This window comes from Amborella trichopoda, chromosome 6, assembly GCF_054954075.1.
Source record: "Amborella trichopoda isolate Santa Cruz 75 chromosome 6, AtrichopodaSantaCruz75HAP2 v2.0, whole genome shotgun sequence".
NCBI lineage: Eukaryota > Viridiplantae > Streptophyta > Magnoliopsida > Amborellales > Amborellaceae > Amborella > Amborella trichopoda.
Window position 1 is genome coordinate 547,403 of NC_142341.1, and position 8,191 is coordinate 555,593.

Genomic DNA, 8,191 nt, shown 5'->3' on the forward strand with positions numbered 1-8,191 from the left:
CGGATGCTCTAATCTTGCCTCAATATTTATTATAATATTAAAAGACTACATTCTAAGCAACCCACAACCAAAATATTGGGACCCCAATTCAGAGTAGGGCAACGCCTGCAACATAAAAATTATATATTTCCCCTTATCGAACCTTCCATTCTGAATGGAAGGCTAAGATTGTCTCAATTACAATCTCATGTCTCTAGACTATTTTATTTTTAATTTTGTTTTTATAAACTATTTTAAAACCGAATTTTGTACGTCCAATCCTCTATTAAAATCGCACTAGCAATAAATATATAAAAAATATTTCAAATAATATAAAATGACTAAAATACCCCTAAAAGTTTAAAGGGGTATTTTGGTTCTTATATTTTATCGAAAATTTATTTTTAATATTTTTTATAGGTGCGCCCCAATAAGAAGATGGAACATACCAAATTTCATATTCATAAAATTTGTATAAAAAAACTAAAAATAAAATATTTTGAGACATTGGATCTAAGATCAAACGGTGAGTGGCTCTCTTGATCAAAATTGGATGGCTAGATGGTAGGGGAAGCATAGATCTTCTATGCTGTAAAGGAAATATAGAAACTTTTCCCTTTATAATATATAAAGTATAAAAAGAAACTATTTACTTTTAGTACAAGGATGACACAATTATTGTTTTCTATTAAAATTCGATTAGGTAGTTGTTAATGTGTCATTGATTAGACTTAAAGTTAAAAAAAACAAATTAAAAATCCTCCAACTTCACACCCCAAGCCATTCAATGTGACATCTAATAGTTATGAATAGTTGTGAACTCCTTGTAACAAAGATAAATGACCTTGTAGTATATAATTCCAAATAAAATAAGTAGACAAGTTTTTTCAAAAATGAAAAAAAAATAACTGTTTAAATACCTATATCAAACCATCCAAACAATTGGACATTCGACCAATGTTATCAAATTTGCTTCGCTTTGGCCAAAAGGCCGAAGCCTTCAGTGAACCAAAGAGAAGCAAAGCATGGTGCTGCTGCTTCGGTCAGATTCGAACCGCTTCGAGATGCTTCGGTCAATTTCGGAACCTTTGGGTTTGGTTCGGGTCTGCTTTGGCTAGCATTTTATTTTATGTTCATTATTTGTATATATTTTATATATAAATATTTAATTTATTTATACTAAATTTTAAAAAAAGTCCGAAGTCTATCCTAAATACACCGCAATACCAAAATGCATTATTTTTTTCACCAAACCGAAGAAGTCTCTAAAGTGAATATGACAACATTGCACTCAACGCAATTTTAGGACATTGTTTTCTTGGGCATATTTTTGGATTTTTTTTTTTTTGGGCTTTTTATATGTTGAGAATGTTGCATTCCAAAACTGAAAGATATAAAATACTACTAGACAGGGTTCTATTTGAGGACATAAATACTCCAAAATAGATCTTAGAAAAATAACATTTTCACGTGGTGGATGTCAAATTGGTATTGGACATTAAGTGTTTCGTAGGAATTTATTTACCTATGAGTTTTGAATATGCAAAAATAAGTGAAACTTTTGTCAGTAATTTATAAATAAATTTTTTTTCGGGTGATTCTGCCCTTGGTGATAATTATCTCTAATAAATTAATTATCAATTCTATGGAGAAAAATTTTGTTGTTGATTATAACTCCAATGTATATTGGTAAAATGAATTTATCATGTAATTTAGGGGGTTTCAATATTATCACAATCAAAACATGTAGTGATAACAATTTCTATGTAGTATCAAAACAAAATTAGCGATTTGAATTTGAAAATAAGCATTTCATTTACCTAGAAAGAGTTTTAAAAATATCAGTTAAGCAAATGGGGAGCAACTGACAAGTAATTGACTTACTTGTCAATGAGTATTTAGTTAAGGACAAGCTTTATATATTTTCCCTGTAACGTAAAACTCATATACTTCTCCTTATCCAACTGTTCATTTTGAATGGAGGGTTAAGATTGTCCCAATCACAATGTCACGTCTCTATATTATTTTATTTTTAAAATTTTTTTATAAACTATTTTTATACCAAAATTTGGATGTCCAATCCTCCATTAAACTCGCACTAGAGAAAAATATAAAAAAATATTTTCAATAAAATAAAATGATCAAAATACCCATGAAAGTTTCAAGGGGTATTTTGGTTATTATATTTTATAGAAAAAATAGTTTTAATATTTTTATAGGTGTGCCCCAATGAGGAGATAGCATATACCAAATTTCATATTCATACAATTTGTATAAGAAAAACTAGAAATAAAATACTTTGAGATGTCAGATCTAAGATCAAATGGTGAGTCTCTTGACCAAAATTGGACGGTTGGATGGTAGGGGAAACATAGATCTTCGATGTTGTAAGGGAAGTATAGAAACATCTCCCTTTAATTAAAGCTGTTCATTATTATCATCATCATCATCCCCAAAATGATTAAGCAAATAGGGAGCAACGGACAAGTAATTGACAATGAATATTTAGTTAAGGAAAAAGTTTATATAGAGCCGAGGCTCTAAACAATCACATTCAAGCCTACATCAAAAATTTCACTAGACAAGATTGTTTTGATGCCCAAAAATCCTCAAATTGATCATCTCAACATCAAGATGCATAAACATGAGTAAAAAATTGATTTTAAGTTATGGAAATAATGTATTTTGTAATACATTTTTTGACCATCAATTTTCAAAATTTTCAAGTTTTCATAGATTTGTCGATCTACACAATTTTTGAAGCTTTAAGATTTATAAATAAAGATAAAAATATATTTTAAGGCTATCACAAAGATTTCCAGTATTGAAACCACATTTCTCGACACTATTTAAAGGTAGGCTCTAATTTGATTGTTTAGAGCCTAGGCTCTATGCAAATCGCATCCGTTAGTTAAAGTAGTACATCATCATCATCATCCCCAAAATAAAATTGGGTAAGAATGAATGTGCATTAAAATAGGTGTATTTGAGGTAATGCATCCATAAAAATATAATATAATTATAATTTATTGGGCAATAATTTCATGCAATGGTTGTATCATAGTATAATACAACAAAGCTTTTAGAAATCCATGTTTGTGGTATTTGTATGATCCAAAATTTTTCACACACACTCTCTTTACCTCAAAAATCAATCCAAAAAAAAAATATTTAATTTTAATTCTAGATATGGTCAAAATGTGTCCCCTCCAACAACGAATCTAGGCCATTCATTTGGTGAATTTCAAGATCTTAGCCTTTACAAACTCAAAATATTTTTTATCTTTTATAATATTGTTCATCTAATCATGATACAACCATATAAAAAAATTGGTAAAGAAAAAAATCCTTCTAAGGCCTAGATCTAAGCATGTCAATAAAATGGACGGTCTATGTTAATTGGGCAAAAAAAATACATTCTACGTTGCATTTTCAAATTTTTATTTTTTGTGATTGTTCATTAGAATAAAAATAGTATATATGTCAAAATTTAGATTTTGAAAGTTGTTCCATCATATTACTATACAACCGTTGCATGAAATCACTGCCCTAATTTATTTCCTAGAGAAAGATAAGGGATTGTCCACAAAGAGATCATTTATTTTTTTGTACATGGAGGTTGTAATCATTCACACTCACTAGATGTCAAATTAGTGGCTTGGGGTGAGTGATGAAATCTGAGAATTCTTCTTTTAAAACTTTGTATCTATTCAATGGCATTTCTATAACCACCTTTTTTTTAAATTTAAGGGACAAGAATGATTGTGATCTCCATGTAGATAAATAATGTATTTGTAAGACGATCTCAAATGATAATAATGATTAAGCAATTTTGTTGGACGTAGGTAGGAGGCTCCAGGCTCTCTTACGAGCCTCAAAGCCAGCCTACTTTAAGAGCATTTCTTTGCTAAGTTACTTATAGAAGAGGTACAGAACTCTCTACTCGAATATTTTCAAATTAGATTTTTTTTTTTTTTTTTTTTTTTTTTTAAATTTGGGGGTTCGTAATGGAACATATATTAATAAATATATCCGTAAAAGACAGAAGGGTAGAGCTTATGTTAACGGGCCGGAGGGCCCAACATGCTTTCAAGATGGGCCCAATGGGCGCAAATCTTTTTCCTTTGGGCCCAAGTAGGTCTTGGCTTGCCTTGAGCCTTGATTTGATTTTGTTTATGTATAGATATTCATCATCATATGAGACTTATCCTAACTATTTGGGTCGGCTACACGAATCATGTTCTATCAAGGGACAAACCATTATTAAGACCAAAAATCACAATATCTTTTCTCACTACTTTTATCTATCCATCACTAAGACCATAAGTCACAATATCTTTTCTCACTACTTTAATTTATCCATTGCAGCGTTCGTAAAATCGAATTGGAATAGTTAACTGGACATGGGCTTGGAAGTGGTTTAACCGGTCTAACTGGTAAACTGGTCAATTCAACCGCTCTAACCAGACAAGTCTCGGGAGGTAAAAAAAGCATTGAAAAAAAGTAAAAGAAATACAAAAAAAAATCTACTAAAATATGAAATGCATATAAATAATGATTAAAACAAAACACATTCAAATGAAATTGAAAATTAATGAACAAAAATGCATTTTAACCCATTTAATATTTTCCAATAGCTATTTTTAAAATTTTCTAAAAAAGATGGGAAAATATAAAAGTGAGTATTAACGACCAAAACAATTTTTAATCTTTACTATATTGTAAAGAATATTTAAAAAATGCATTACAAATAAAATTCTTTAATTTTGAGAATTTATATACATTTTTTTGATTTTTTTTAAAAATACCGGTTGATCACCCTAACCGCCAAAAAACGGAACCGGCCACTGGTCGGTTCCGATCTAATCAAGCAATTAGTGGTTAGATCAGGCAATTTTACAAACAATGATCCATCTCTAAGACCATAGGTCACAATTTCTTTTCTCACTACTTTCATCTATGTCATTTTGAGTCTTTCCCTTTTCATTGTAGAACGTTTATATATTTTGTTAAGTATATATATGGTGTGCATATTATATAATATTTTTCCCATGTCCATATAGGGTTAACGCAACTGAGCTGGGATAAGGCATCATCATTGTTATGGCTAATCGGGGCTACCACCAAATGTTTCAAATGAGGCCTAACCATGGTTACCCAATAGCCATGGCCAAGCTGGTCCGGATCCGGTCTGTTGATAGGGGTGGCAGCGGTTCGGGTTGTGTTTGGGTGTGACCGGACCAAAACCTGAATTCATCGGAGTGTGGAACCCAGATCTAGAGCCGACCCAAAAATTAAAGTATCTAAGTATTTAACTATATTTTATATATTGGGATATGAAAAATATTACGGGACCCAAATCCATCCCGATCCAAGGCTGGATAATGCTTGGGTTCAAGAATTAGATCCAAACCTGTGTCCAATTTTCAAACCCATACCTAAACCGAATCTAGCCAACCCCTCGGGTCCGGGTCCATCGCGACCCTTGGACCGTTGACAGCACGATCCGGGACACACAGAACGAGGGAAAACGGTGGAGAGTGATTGATTGGTGAGGGAGAGGGACACGACCTTTGGACCACACCGTGTCGGAAAGCGAGTGTCGATTATCAATCGTATAATGTGGAAAAAGGGTGCGGTCCAAAAATAGGAAAATAAAATACGCGAAAAAGATGCGTTACCCGATCTGTCTCGTAAGCGGCACTTGCTTCAATCAACACTTCGTGACGTTGCCTTCATTGGACGTGTGTTGCAATCAATTGATAGAGAACGAGTCGGCTTAAGACTCTTTTGTAATATTAAATGAGAGAATATCACTTTAAGGGGTAAATTTTTTTCAAAATACTCATTAAGTTTATATTAGTGCTGTCAGATTCGCATTAATTCATATTTTAGGCTTGGATCGAAGCGAAGGTATAGAAATAAAAAAAAAATTATATAAAAGTTTTTTTCTTTATTTTTTTTTTTTAAATATTTTTATTTTTACTTTTTTACATACTTATAAAAAATATCTATTTTATTTCTATTGAATTAAATTTTCTTTTTTTTAAATCTTCCCTGAAATAGGCTGAAGCACCAAATTATTTTGTTTTTCTCTACCACACTTGATCGGTTTATTTACCTATTTTATTATTTTGCTTAAATACTAGAGGTGCCCATGTTTTTTAGATTGGAAATCAGTAACTCGAGTCATTTGGCTCAAGCAACTTAAAAGTCGAGTACAATGATTTAAACATCATGCTTGTTTCATATTCCAACTTTACAAGAAAAACAGAGGTGATATTTTAACCGTTTGGCTCAAGCAACTTAAGTCGAGGCAAAAAATTAGCTAGATCCCCATCAAATGATTTTTAAGAAGAACCAAAATAATTCATGCTCCCACATGAGCATTTTCTCTTTGTTGTTTTCTAAGGTAAAATTCATTCTAGGAGTCTTTTTGGGGTCTTAAAATTTGGGGTGAATAAAAATGAATTTTAAACACTATTCGATAAAAATAATATAATGAGATTGAACAAAGATCATCAGTATTTCAGATAGTAAAATCAAAGTGTTAGAAACTTAGGAATGAGGTTGAGGTTATGGTGGTAGCATTATCTGAGTCTCAGCTACTAGTCAAAGTTTTCATTCCCATTGACGCATTTGAAAACCACTAGCGCCACTGATCTACCAAAAAAAAAAGAGTGCTATCAACTTCAAATTCTAGGTTCATTTCTTGGGAAATAACCATTTGATGATTGTTAAGTTGGATCATCAGATTTCACAGGTAAGAAGTATGATAAGTAGCTTTCCCGCATGAGAAAACAAGTATACTTCATGCTCCAATCGGCGCACAAAATAGTTGGATGTGTTTTAGAGTGAAATCACTTTCTCAAATTGATTAACATTTTTTTTGAAGTGATTTGACCATTTTAATTATATATTCAAAAATTAAATCAGAAAAGCAAATAGTTACAAGAGTGGACATTGTCCTGTGCACTTAGATATCCACCATTCTTGATGATAAATCACTCTTGGCTAAATATTCTTCGAAATACTAGTGCAATTCCCTAAGGACTGTACACCACATACCTAGGTAAAAACATATGCTGAATAATTCAATAAAAAGGAATAGATAAAATGATGAGCACATATACTATACTCTCACATGGTAAAGTTTATATTTAGGGAAAATTTCATATAGAACCCAAATTTCTCATATTATTTCATGGTAGACTTCTTTTTATTTTTCTTTCAAACGGCATAAAGAAGCCCCTAAATATTTCACCATACACCCTCATCTCTTATCTCCCTCATTTATTGGCTTTTCATAATAAAAATTAACCTCAAAAAAAATCTTTTCATACCATTTCAACCCAAAAACGTTTTTAATGGTTGGAAAGGAAAAAATAGGGTTAAAAAAGTTTTTGAGTTGAAATGGTGTAAAAAGATTTGTTGGGGTTGGTCAAAAGTCAATAAAAGAAGGAGATAAAAGATGATGGGGTATGGTGAAATCTTTAGAGGTTTTTTTATGCTACTTGAAAGAAAGCCATGAAATAATATGAGGAATTAGGGTTCTATATGAAATTTTCCCTTATATTTACTCTTTCGGTTAGAATACTTTCCTGGGAGGATTTTTTCAATTTGAAATTTCAGAAACTACCTAAGTATTATTAAATGATTAATCTCAAAAGAAAAAAAATCTGAAATTCAACTTTTCTAACATATAGATCTCACCCTCTAAAAATTTGATGGTCTCATTTCATCGTTAGATGTTATTTTTTTCCATATGCATAAGACATTTATTCTATTGAGGTTAATCTATGGGTTGTAAAGGTTATATACCCAAAATTTGAATTCCTAAAATTAGAGTAAAATATCTTTGGGCTAAAATGATATATATAGATAATCTCTTACGTGCATTTTAATAAGCAAAAGGTTTATTTACTTCCCCTACTGGCTAGAAGATATATGCTTCTCCCCATCCAGCCATCTAATTTAGATCAAGTGAGCCACTAACTAATTGATATAGATCCGATGCCTCATAGTATAATTTTGTATATAAATTACATGAAGATGAAATTTGATATGTGTTATCATCTCAATGGGGCACACTTAAAGAAAATATTAGAAATAATTTTTTGATAAAAGATAATGACCAAAATTTTGGTATAAAAATAGTTTGTAAAAAAATTAAAAATAAAATAATATAGAGATGTGACATTGTGATTTGAGC